At 34.6% G+C, this 13829-nt stretch overlaps 1 long non-coding RNA gene across 1 annotated transcript; it reads left to right on the top strand.

Moving 5' to 3' along the window:
* The first annotated feature begins 6248 nt into the window (after nucleotides 1-6248).
* Nucleotides 6249-8003, top strand: LOC149236745 (uncharacterized). Its single transcript, XR_016245904.1, has 5 exons — nucleotides 6249-6591; nucleotides 6710-7179; nucleotides 7255-7574; nucleotides 7753-7919; nucleotides 8000-8003. It is a non-coding gene; the product is annotated as an uncharacterized LOC149236745 (long non-coding RNA).
* The last annotated feature ends 5826 nt before the right edge of the window (nucleotides 8004-13829 follow it).

Genomic DNA, 13829 nt, shown 5'->3' with positions numbered 1-13829 from the left:
CGAAAACAACAAGAGCAACATGTACAAATAGGGGTGAAGACTCAAATTTGAGTCTTATGTGCCAAACTGCATAACAGTCAAATCCTACCCAGGTCTACCTAAGTTTAGTTTGCTGCAATTGTAGAGGTTACCCTTGGAGGAGGGGACATGGGTGAGGGCCTATTGCGGAAGGTAGAGACATAACTTGTCTCACGGAAACTCATGAGCATGATGGTTGCAAAACTCCTGTGTTCGACAGTTATTTGAAGTTGGCAGTTTGGAAAAATGTAGTGGAAAATGGCAAAGGGTAAGGGGGAATATTAGTTTTAGTGAAAGAAAAAGAAGGCCGTCACGTTCAGTTAATTAAAGAAGATGCAAATAAACAATATTTATGGTTGAAAATACCACAGAATGAGAATCACATACAAATTGCAGCATGTTATTTTGCCCCTCAAGTCTAAAAAACTTACAAAAATAAGGGGCTTGACAACAAGAATCCATATGCAGCTTTAAAACAAGATATTGTTGTGTATTCTCAGTAGGGAGAAGTTCTTTTAGTGGGAGATTTCAATGCTAGAACAATAAATAATTGAGCTAGCATTCTTTGTTGCAAAGAGGATAACAATCCTATTTGGCTAATTGAAGAGGAGAATCCCCAATGGGTGAGGTGTTCAGAAGATGACAAAGTTAGCAATCATTTTGGAGAGGAGTTGCTTACACTATGTGGGGCTTTCAACTTAATTATTTACAATGGTCTAGATAGATGGAAAAGGTTTGGGAACTTCACTTGCAACACATACAATGGGGAAAGTGTCGTTGACTATATGATGTGTTCACAAAGCTTAATAGAAAAGATACATGAAGTTAGTATTGGAGAGCATATTTGGGACTTAAAATCAGACCATAACCCAATTTATATAAGGTTATCATGGTTATAAGAAAGGCAACATAGGAGGAAAACCCAATGCTCTCGACAATCACTATCAAGGGGCAAAATTCTTCTAACACAAGAAAATGGTACTATCCCCAAGACAATGTTAAAGAGATTAATTCGGAAGGAGAAAACTGGTTTCAAACGCTTCAACAGTCATGAGTTAACAAATATAATTCTAAGTCCACTTGAGAAGTGCAAAAGAGCAAAAAATAGGAAATCAGAATCAAATTGTTTTCCTGTAAATGCTTGGTTTGCTGAAGAATGCAAAAGGCAAGGAGAACCTTGAAAAAGGTAAGAAAGGAGAATATGAATGTAAAGTTATATAAGCAGATACTAAAAAGGAAAAAAGATGAGTTCATGTAAACAAGGAGAGAAATGTTAATATATTTAAGCAAGAATAATCCAAATCTTTTCTGGCAGGAACTGCAACCAAGGAAGAAGCAAATTGAAAATAATATTACAGCCAATTAATGGTTTGAATATGCAAGACAACTCTATGAGAAAGAATCTGAGGCAGAGTCCCCCCTAGGATCAACACAAATTCAAAGCTCTTCACATTACAAGAGGTGGAGAATGGAATTAAGAAGCTGAAAACAGGAAAGGCAAAGGACTTGGTTGAACTTCAAGCAGAGTATCTAAAATGGGGAATGAACGATCTTGCACCACACATCATGGAAATATTCAACAACATCATTCAACAAGGATTCCCAAGAGACTGGACAACTAGCCTAACAATACCCCTTTTTAAAAGTAGAGACATTAATAATCCATCCAACTATAGAACAATTATGATCAATCCTTTGTTTGCAAAGCTTTTCGACAGCATGGTAGAAGACAGAATTAGCAAGTGGGCATAAGTAAAAGAAAAGAGGGCAAGAGGACAAGCGGGTTTTAAGCTGAAATATTCTACAATGGATCATGGCATCATGTTGAGACACATTATTGAAAAGGTTTGGGAGGACAAAGAAGAAGTATTTTGTTGCTTTGTTGACTTCAAAAAAGCATTTGACATAGTCCCTAGGGATAAGTTGTGGCGTAGAATGGAAGAACTTGAAATTCTTGTGCATTATAGAGCCGCTGTCCATAGACTTTATGAAGAAGTGAAAGTCAAAATTAGAACCTCAGCAGGTATTTCATAAAGCTTTAGAAGTGACATTGGAGTCAAGTAAGGTTGCCCTCTATCCCCTACTCTTTTTGGTCTATATATTGATAAATTGGAAGAGTGGCTAAATCTGCAAGGTGGAGATGGTGTTCGGTTGGGGGAGTTTGTGATAAAGCTTCTTTTATATACTGATGATATTGTATTGATTTCTAAATCAGCCCATGGATTGCAAATGCACTTATATGCCCTTGAGCATTTTTGTAGAGCAGTGGGGATGCAAGTCAATACTAGCAAGACCAAAATAATGATTTTTTCTAATAAAAGGGAGCATAGCCAACATACTTTATCCTTTAAAGACAACATTCTTGAAGTAAATGAGTACAAGTACCTTGGGATTGATTTCAACAACAAACTCAATTGGGAGGACTGCAGAAAGAAGAGAATTTTAGGAGGGTGGAAAACATTATATGCTCTTCAAAACAGAATGGGATTGGAAAAAGATTAAAGTGCTTTATGGACTCCTAGTTTGTCCAGTGATGCTATATGGGTTTGAATTGTGGGCTAGCAACACTCCCGTCTCAAAATGGAAACAAATTGAGAAAATCCAAAAACGATTGATCATGAGCAAGTTCAAAATAAAAAGTTCAGTACCTTATGAGATAATGTTGAGTGAAACAGGAGCAACTTCCATTGAAGCAATTGCTATGGTGTAGCTCATAAGATATCTAAAAATATTTGAACAAATGAGAGTAGGTAGATGGCCTAATGTTATATTCAATGAAGGCATGAGTGAAAGAAAGAAAACATGGATGAAAAAAAACTACACATGGATGTGAAAATGGAATATCTACCTCAATGCCTGTCCCACAAATAGCAAGGAGCTAAAGGATTTTGTTGTGGAGAAGTTTCATAAAGAGGTATGGGGAAAAGAGTTGGGTAGAAAGAAGAAATATTACATTTAGGAATTCAACCCTACGTGTGATCTACAACAAAAAGAGTTCATTGGAGTTAGCATTTCGTGGAGGGCAAAGTTTCTTATTGCTCAATTAAGGACCAACTCACATCAACTTCAGTGTGAAACAAGACGGTGGAAAAGGCCTAAAGAAGCTTGGGAAGAACAAGTGTGTACATTTTGTATGTCTGGGGCTGTGGAATCGGAAAAACATTCCATTTTGGAATGTGATGCATTCAAAGACGAGAACGTTATGAGAACATGTTAGCATCAGTTTCTTGGCATTGTCTTTTTAGCTAGGGGATTGTCGAAAGGTTGGGTCAACTCATCATCAATTTGAATCGGAAAATGATTGAATTGCAAAAAGCGAAAAACAAGGAATTAATTGTCTCATAGACTATTTTTAGTCTCGTGGACCTTAAAATATCATTTCATTTCAAAAAAAAATTCCGAGATTATTAAATCTTGACCATTCATAATTTAAAGAATTAAAATTCTTCAAACCCAATTCCAATATAAACATATTAACTAATAAATTAATATATTAGAATTATAAACGAACTAATATTTTCTACACAAATTTAATTAATAAATGTTTCATTACATGAAATATCTATTTAATTCCATAAATTATATGTGTAATAAGTGAGAAAATAATTCAATCAAGTACTACCTAGTAGCTAGTACCTGTGGCTCAGTTTAAATATAGGGAAATTGAAATTTGGATTGTTGAAAGGTGAAACTGTTATGAAACTATATAACTTTATTTAGTGATAGGTTTAAGTTAGGGAATCAATTTTTTACCAACAACTAAATTAATATATCCATTGACCCAATTTTTGGGAAAAAATAATAGGAGTCCGAAACCGTGCAATTTTTTTCAAAAAATCTTGTAGATGTAGCATTTGAATCATGTTTTTGATGGTGGAAATGGATTCAACACCATAAAAAATGTCTAGGGCACCTAAAATTATGAATTTTGACAACTTTTACTTGGATTTACAAAAATCCCTGCCGGATTTTTTCAAAATATAGCCGGAATTTCCATAACTTTCAGGGCAAAAAAGTATAATTTTTAGACTACTGCAAAATATATTCATTAACGTTGAAATTATGGCAATCTTGGAGAGTTTGTTTTATGCTCACTGTTGTAATTAATAGAAATAGAGCAAAAATCAAAATCTTTATGAATTTTGTTGAGATTCTAAATTTATTAATTCTCTACAATTTAAAAATAATAATTTAGTAATAATATTAAAAAAAAAGAGTAGCAATGGTAATGTTTATTGAATAATTTATATTTTAATTTTGAATTAAAATCATTATTATTTAAATAAATCTATTCAATATATTTAAAAATCTCAAACCACTTAACTTATACAATTTCAACAATTAAAAAATTATTTTAATATTTTATTATTAAATTTAAATTTAATAAAAATCTTCACATACAATCTTCATATATTCACACTTTAAAAAAGAAATATTATAATGTAAACTATAAACAAAATATAATGTAATAAGATAATCAAATGTAATTGGGCTAAGATAAATAAAAGATATTTGAATTTAATAAGGCATGTGAATAAAAAATATGTGGAATTACTTCAATCGAATGAATTTTTTTTTTTTAATAAAATTAGATAAATATATAAATTTTCAAAATTTTTACAAATTAGTTATTCGTTGTGAACCTCAGGTTTAAGTTGTATAAAACTAATTTGTATTCCAATAACAAAACACTCCTTTAAAATTATCTTTGGTAAAAAGTAAAAAAATACCAATTTGTATTCCAAATAACAAAACTTCCCTTTAAAATTATCCTTCGAAAAAAAGAAGTTAAAAAATTATCTCTGAATTAGAGAGGGGGGAATTAAGCCGATCCTCCATCCTCTGATCTTGAACGTGTCACATGCGAGAGAGAAAGGCATCTTTGGCGGTGTTAAAAGTGGCCAGCCAAACTTGAGAGTTTTCACTGGAATGGACGAATCAACAAGTGACAACTTTTCTTTTCCCACGAATTACTCACAAAAGAGAGTATTTGCATATGTTCGTAGTGCAACAATTAGTACAAGAATAATTGCACATTTTATATATCTCAGATTCATCTACGTCAAATTAAATTCTAAGAATAGCAAATATTGTAATACTTGACTCCAGATATAGGAGCATACTAATGGATGAGGAAGTCCAATTGAGAATTTGAAGCAAGTTCTTTTGGACACTTAGCGCCCAATATTATTCATAAAATATCAACGAATCCCGAATTCAACTTTGATACAACCACAAATCCCAATCTCTTAACAACTTGGCCAATTTATATTGGATTTTATGATAAAAAACTAGGGTGTGAATAAGAATGGTGATTTGGAAGTTACATATGTTTTTAGGTAATTCATTAAAAATATAGTATTCTATCCAAATGTTGGCAATGACATTATCCAAGGGAGTTAAATCCATAATCTTCAAACCAATTCGAGTTCTCTTCCACTTCCACTTAGCCTAATATTTCTATTATAAAAAAAAAAAAAGAAAGAAACAGTTTACCAAAAAGAAAAAAACATCTCATTTATATCATTTATATGAAAGTAATATTAAAATTTCACATCGGCCTTTGAATGAATTATTTTATTATATTGATATGGATTTTATATATTATGTTTCAATATAAAAATTAACAATTTTCTAATAAAATTGATTAGATCACAAATCATTTATAAAATCAAAATTAATATGATTTTTTTATAGTTTTTTTTCACTATTTTTTAAAAATCATTAAAATATTTTAGACTCTTTTATTTCTTTTTGCTTATAAAAAAATAAAATTCTTAAAATGGAAATAAAATTACAAAAATAAATTAACAACTATTAAGATGAGAAGTTACTAAAAAGCTTATTATAAACCCTTATAAGAAGTTGCTAAAAAGCTTATTATAAAACCTTATCTTATCAATTTACAATTTTTTTTTTGGGTAAAAACAAACTAAATAATCAAATGCAAAATTAAATACGGCAGGTATAATAATTTTTATCCACTAGATGTATTTTTAGTTTTTAATTATTTATTAATCTTAAAATAAATTATGTTTTTCATTGCCCCCGCGGAAAAATAAAAATTGTCGAAATGAATGGTGTCATCCTCTTAATTTGAATTCATATTATTGTTAGAAAATCTGGAAGGCGCGGCCGCGCCTGTTAGAAAAGCGAAACGGTTATTTTGAAAGAAAAGCATAAAGTGGAAAAAACAAATAATAAAACATATTTCCTTAAATGCGATTCGGGTAGGTTTGGACGTTTGTCGGGCGAGGAGCGATGTGTCCATGGTCGGCCGGGACACAATGCAGAGAGAAGCGCTCTGGCTACTCCGGCATACGATGCAGCGATGTGTCCAAGGTCAGCCGGGACACAATGCAGAGAGAAGCGCTCTAGCTACTCCGGCATACGATGCTCCTAAGTTTGGATGGGGAAATGAATGAATAGAACAAAATTCGCCTCAGTTGCAAGAAAAATGATATTTCCAATACGAGTCTTGAGCTCCCGAGGTCAATTTCTTTGGTGCACTCACTGGGGCAATCAGCTTGAAACAGAAGGCTGATCTTGCTTCTAACATCAGGTTTACAACAGGTATATAGAGGGCTCTACCATCTAGACTTAGAAGTTACATACTCAATGAAATGGCTCTGCCTACTGCTTGAATCGTATCTCTGACGATGCTGCAGGGAATAAATGGTCTTGTTCACAGATAATTCTACCTCCTCCGATCAAAAGAATAAAATGCTCCTGAACCTACTCCATCCATTTTATCCTGTGACGGGTCAATTTTCTGGTTCATATAGCCGGCAAGGAGGTCGAAGAATGGAGTGCTGTTCCGCTGACAAACCACAAAAGTTCCTGCAATATGATGGCGGCATTTCTTGGTTGTTTATGGTGTCTGCTGTGTTGTTGTGTTTCTTTTAATTTTATTTTTGGCTTTCTGTTTCCAAGGATTTTGGTGTTGCGGGCCCTCTGGTTATTTTGTTCTGAATTCTAAGCATGGCCATGCCGATTTTTGGTTTGATATCTTGTTGTTTCTGTTTGCTTTCTCCTTTTGTCTTTTCTGTTATCTATTGTTTTCATAGTTTTTATCCTTTGGGGTTAATGGATGGAAAATGAAAGCGGTCCAAATAACCTAGCTGATACAGGCTCTACTGATTCTACTGATGCAATGGGCAGGTATAATTGTTTTATTTGTCTCACTTTAAATACAAATTGTAATGTGTTTTGTTTTAAAGTTTGAAACCTATGCAGATTACACTGATGCAAGGGGCGAAGGCGAGGGCCTTGCAGACCTATCCACCGTTTTCGCACAATGTCGTTAGTACAACATCCGTTTAAACCCACTCAAATGCGCAGTCGAATAGAGAAGGGTCCGGTGTTTGCATGGAAAAAGGAGAGAGGAGGATGGGCCAACTTTTGCCTCTTCCGTTTCAGGGGAAGTTATCTCTTAGATATTTATCAAAGCTAGAAAGAGATCCGTCGCAGGAGACGTCTTATGTTATTCCCTTCTGTAGAGATTGGGGGAAGGTATCCATCTCCTCCTGCTTTCGGAGCCTATCGAGATGGCTAAGGTATGCTTGAATTATCATGGGATTTGTTTTAAAGTTTAGAACAAGGAAGGTGAAGGAAGGAGCTGTTTAATATTTTTGTCCTCTTTTGAGACAGAAGGTCGGTCCTGTTTTGGTTCAAGAGAATTTTTGAAATTTTTAAAATATTTTTTCAAGATTTTTTGGTTTTATTTTTCGTTAGGTTCAATGCGCTGGAAAATTATCTCTAGCCATAGCAAAAGCTGATGAAGATTTCACAAGTCACAAGTCCAGTGGGGGCAGGGAAGGCGAAGGAGGAGGTACAGTGGGGCAGGGGAAGAAGGAGGAGGTACAGTGGGGCAGGGGAAGGCGAAGGATGAGGTATTTTCAGTTAAATTTAACTCCTATTTTGCTGCATAATTATATTAGAAGCATTTTTAAGAATTTATATCATGTCCCTTGTAATGTAGGTAAAGAAAGGTGAAGGAGGAGGTATAGTGGGAGCAGGGGAAGGTCCAGGAGGAGATATGTAAGCTTAAATTTGTAGCATATTCTGCTACATTATTCTACTCCAAGAGGAGATATGTAAGGTTAAATTTAACTCATATTCTGTTACATTATTCTACTACATTATTATATCAGAAGTTTTTTTAAGAATTTATATCACGTGCCTTGTACTTTAGGTACAGAAAGATGGATGTGAACGGTTGAATATCTCCGTGTGAGAGAGACAGAGACAGAGGGTGGAGTCTTCTTCATTTCAAATGCAATTTTCTCCTGACATGTGTAGAGTGTAAAATCTTATGTTTTTGCATAGGATAGACTTCTGCATATCATTTGTGTCAAATATTTTTTGTAATTTACAGTTATGGTTAATATCTCTCATTTTAGAAAATTTCTTTTAGGCCCTCAACTCCTTCCGCGTGGTAGGAGCAAAAGCGATTTGATCGGTGGATGTAGATCGAGTAAATCCGCTATCTTAGAGGACACATTCGGCATTAATAATTGATCAGGGAAACACACGAGTATCAGAGGGAACACATTAGTAAGGAAAGAACACCATCTATCGATCAACGGAAACACATTCCAACACATCAATCCTGAAAGCAGCATTCCAACACATCAATCCTGAAAGCAGCGAAGGAAGGGTAAGCTCTCAATTTCTCATGAGTGTTTTTTTTGTTTTTTTCTTCGTTTTTTTAAAAATATTTCTCATTATATTTTATGGTTTTGTTTTTGTTGTGTTCAATGGGCCAAGAAATTAAGGCTAATCCAAACAATTCAACTAATGAAAGTTCCAAAGTTCCATGGGTGTAGTCGGTGCAGCAAAGTCTAGAGAGCAGGTATGTGTGGTTTAATTTATCAATTTTATGCAACATAATTATATGATATGCGTTTTATGAAATTCGGAGGGGCTATTAAGGGTTTATGCTTTGTGGTCTTTGCAAAATGTACTTATTTCTACTTAAAAGTCTTTGGACTCTCTTTCTTTCTCTATATATATTCCATGAAGACAAGTGCATATTTGATATTTTAGAAAGAAATGGAATATAGATATATTGATTCCTTTCATCACTTTATGCTACTTTCTCAAATTTTACCACTCCAATTTTACCACTCCAAGTAGGCTTTTGCCACTTTTGCTCTTTCCTCAAATTTTACCAAAACAACTAAACTTACACATCTTCTTCTAGGAAGTTTGAACTTACTTAAGAAAACTATTTCTTCATACAATAAATTCTTCCACCAGATTTGCAAACTAGTCAAAATCCTAGAATTTTTTTCTTCATACATAAATTCTTTCACCAGATTTGCAAATTAGTCAAAAGTGATTTTGACTAGTTTCATCATCGGTGCTTGCAATGACAATTTTCTTTTGAGAGCTCAATACCCTATGAACATGCAGAAATGAGACTTGCAGATTTAAAGCTCACCTCTGTAATTCTTTCCATAATCAAGAGCAGTAATACGTTTTCTAGATTGTAATTCCTTTTTCCTATTTCACATTGTTCTTGGGTTCCCCAAAGTATGAAGGCTCTTTAAGGCCTTTTGTATATGTAATTTTTAGCAGCAACCAAGAAAATGAAGTTCAATTCTATTTAACTAAAGAACAATTTGGACTGAATTCTTGTAGGATTTTACTCTTCCAAACTGCTCAGATAATGATGCTATAAAGCCCCTCAAGAATTACGAGCATAACTGAATCTGTTAGTGTAATAAAGCTTGTATTACATAAAAGTCAGCAAGCATTTGTGCTCAGCAAAAGGTACAAAGACCAAATATATATTGTTTCCTTGAAAAGAAAATAGAAGTTTGGGTTTTGTACCATTGTGTTAATCAAATTTTCACATTCATTCAATTAAAAACCTCAAAAGTATGGAAGTGGCAAAGAAAACACGATTTAGAGCATGACATAAGTGATTGGATGCAGAATGAATGGTTAAGGATATAAGTACAATAAGAGTTTCAACTCTGAACCAGAATCTCCAGGTTAAAATTGATGTTGAAAATTTGCTCCTCCAAACCAGATTGATATAATGAGAAATGCAGCCATCTGCATCCTCCAACTTTCTAGAGAATATATTCTGAAAGGATTGATTCTGTTTAATTCTATAGATAAAATCTAGATGACTCTAAAAAAATTAAGAGAACTCCCTTGCGATGCACCTAGATAAAAACATTAATGCTCTGGTATATATGATACAAAATGACACAGAACAAATTGCTAGTAAACTAAGATAGTTTTTGGAAAACTACCAACTGAAAAACTTAATATATATTCAACTTGTCAGTCAAGTAGAGGGGTCACTTGGTGGTTTAAAGTGAAGCAGGAGAAAGGTCAGGTTCTATATGGGACTTTGCATCCGTCCCTCACAGAAAGTGCAAGGAAGGGAAAGGATGAGCCCATGAAAAACAAGATCAATTGGGGGGGAGTAAGCCTAATTAAGATAGAAATTTCAGTACACTAGAAGAACCAGGTGAAAAAAAAAACTCCATAGAAAAATAGGTAATGGCAGGCAAATAACCTAGTTCTCTGAATGGTGGGCAGCATTAGAGGCACCGATTTTAGCAGGTGTAAGGCCAATAAACTTCATTGTATGCCAATAATGTGTACTTGAATGCTTGTTCTTACACTGTCTAGTACCTACAAGAATGTTTCTCATTGTTCCTCCAACAGTCTAGTATCTTTGGCAAGCTTTGCAGAATGCATAGGCATTCATGTTGTAATTATTCTGACAGTAGAACTTGGTGCCTGAACTATCACAAGAAGGAAAACGTAATAGCTTGTCAGTTTTTTTTTGAGCATCCTGTCTTTATTCCCATTTTGCTCAACTTCTTCCTTATTTGTTTCATCTTTTGGCTTCTCCTCCATTGCTGCTATAGGAAGTTGTTTCTCTAGATCTTGCTTAGATGTCTTTTCACCTTCTACACTGCAATCATTAGTAACAGAAGAATTTCTGCGCTCTTTGGACAGGCCCTCATCTTTTGACTTGGGGTTGCTTACTTCTTTTGTTTATCAAATTATTTATCCCCATAGTGGATTAATCCAAAGGAATTGTATGCATGAATATAAAAGAGGCCCCCACCAATCTTCTATATAAACAAGCACAAAATGGTTGCACCAACCTACTTTTAGTAGAAACAAGAGAGATGCTGTAATGTTGCAACACTGGGACAATTGCCTCTAGTTGCAACTTTTGTACATCAGTATTCCCAGAAAATTCTGCATTGTTGCAGTAAGTCACTTTTCAACACAATCATGCTATTCCTGTCTTTCAGCCAATGCCAAGAAGGAATCCTGAAATTTGGTGTTGCCAGAAAGCACCTTTTTTGCCTCCTCTTTTACAGCTTCTGCTAGGTAGAATAAGGAATTTTGTGCTACAAAGGTTGAAGAAGTTGAACACTTTAATCAACCAACTCAACAAGCAAACTTTTCCCAGGCCTTTTATGCAATCTGCTTTGACTTCTACATTTTGGTTGCCAAGAGATGATAATTTTTTTTTCCCAAGGACCATAAAGATGATACTTTTTGTTCTGTTTAGGATTGGTCTCATAAGCTATTGGGCTTTATGGATATTAACAAAGTCTTTTTATTTTATTCTGTTTTTTATTTCTTTTAGTGTTTCCTATACAACAAGCTTTAATGCCTTGGTCCTTTCAATTACGTGGCCATGTCTAATTTCTAGATCAATAAAGTGGTCATTTGTAAATGAGAAATCAACCTTGTTTTCTGGTTTGCTATCACTCTGTATAATTTATTTTTCTTGAAGAGTTTAAAATTATGAAATCATTGTCTGTAATATTTTTGACACAATGCAAATTGTGTTCCTTTACTGAAATCAGAATACCATATGAAATGATGTATATATCTTCCCCTTAGTATGATGTTATTATATCAAACCAAAAGGTGACATTCACAAGAAGAAAATGAGTGTTATCCACGACCATGTGTGTTTTGACCACATGAAGAATGGCAATGAACATTAACTGGAAATGACGATGTCAGTTTCAATTGCATGGGGGAGATACTAATGGCCATACTCTATCCCCTCACTCAAGGTATCCGCTATAATGACTAATTACTCAGAATCAGAGTAAGTTAGGTTATAGGTTAACATCTCTTCTTCTATCTCTAGATCTCTATGTCTATTTGTGTGTGTGTGTCTAAAGTTGTCATGAAAGAAGGGAAACAAATTGGAAACATACACCAATGCAAGGAGCCACAACATTAAGAAGTTACATTAATTATGCTTTTGGTCACTTATTTTTATTCAGGAAACAAAAGGATCAATGAAGTCAATTGTCAAAAGAATCCCAATATGTTGTTTCCTTCAAATAGAAATTATTGACACATTTCATAATCCCTCTTCAACAAGCCTAGCTAACAATGCACATCATGAAAACTGTTGAGACATTTTTTAAAGAATGGTCAAAGATTTGGGAAGAGTTTTTTTGAACAAGAAAACAACAATGGGATGTTTCTTCTATCAATAAAAAGTCGGTTGGTGGATTATACTGTCAATGAACATATGTGACTAGCATATTATAATATTCCTTAGGGTAAAATTGCCCTAGGGTTGGATATAGTACATGAAAAAATTTGTATTTTATTAGTATCATAGTACTATTTTCAATTCTTGCAAATAGAAATAATATTGATTTCAGTAAACAGTGTAACCGATGATTTAATTCCATCAACAGTTCATGAATATGCTACTAGTTCATGTAATGCTTACTAGGTTATAAACCCCCAGTGCTACTAAGATTCATATCCACAACAATTGTTGACGTCCTTGTTGCCCTAGTACTATTGGTCTGACCTTCATTCAACCCTAGTATTAGCTAGACTTTGCTAACTCTTGCTTCCTTTTCTTTGCCACAGTAGAATTAGTTAGGTTTGTTTGCTATGGATCATGCCACAGAGTTGCCTCACGAATGTCCCGCTGCCACAGTCTCGCCCTAGGCTCAAAAAGTTGCCAGTGACTTGCCCTAGAGAAGTTGTGACTGCTTCAACCAACCCTCCAGGGATAACTGCTGTCACATTAGGGTATTAGCTCTTAAACAATCAGGGTTCAGGCCTTATGCTATCCAGTGTTAGTCGCCTAGACCTTAGAAAGGAGTCACTATCCAAATAGAACTTCAAGTGTTTACTCACTATTGCAGCTAGGTCACAATTGACTTCAAATCTCTGCATTGTCACAAAAGTGTGCTTGATTCACTGTCGATAGACTTCTGTTGCCTGATATTTGTGTGAACATACTTGTGCTTCCACAAAGAGATGTCCGTGGCCCAGAATAAGAGTCTTGCTCCCCTTAGTTGTCTTAGACAGACCTTGATGCTATCGAATAAGCTGTCTGTGTCTCAGATGAGGGCCTTGCTATGCTAGAATTGTCTTAGCCAAGCCTCAATGCCATAGAATGAGTGTCTGTTGCTTAGATGAGGGCTTAGCTACCATATAATGGTCTTAGCCAGGCCCTAGAAGGGTTTTGTTGCTCAGATGGAGGTTTTATGCTCTAATTTGTTGCTCCATAGAAGCCTTAGTCTGCCTTGGCACCTTAGATTTTAGCCACAAAAACCCCAGAATAGATGAAATATGCTATTAGTATTCTAAAGCCAAATATCCACAAAAATTTCTGCTTGCTTGCCAAAAATTAGATGAAAGATGCCTCAAAGGATTAGGCCAAACATAATAGAGAGAGGCAGGGATTGCTAGGGTGGGATCTTTCACCATCGAAATCAATCAAATAAAAAATGGGTCTTAAAACCCTCAGAGCCTCAGTTCACAAATCAGAAAGATTA

This window comes from Pinus tabuliformis, chromosome 8 (genome assembly GCF_031772625.1).
Source record: "Pinus tabuliformis cultivar Carrire ecotype Pingquan chromosome 8, CPIR1, whole genome shotgun sequence".
In the NCBI taxonomy this organism is placed as follows: domain Eukaryota; kingdom Viridiplantae; phylum Streptophyta; class Pinopsida; order Pinales; family Pinaceae; genus Pinus; species Pinus tabuliformis.
Note: the sequence above shows the minus strand (reverse complement) of the source record. Positions and strands in the feature narration are given on the sequence as shown.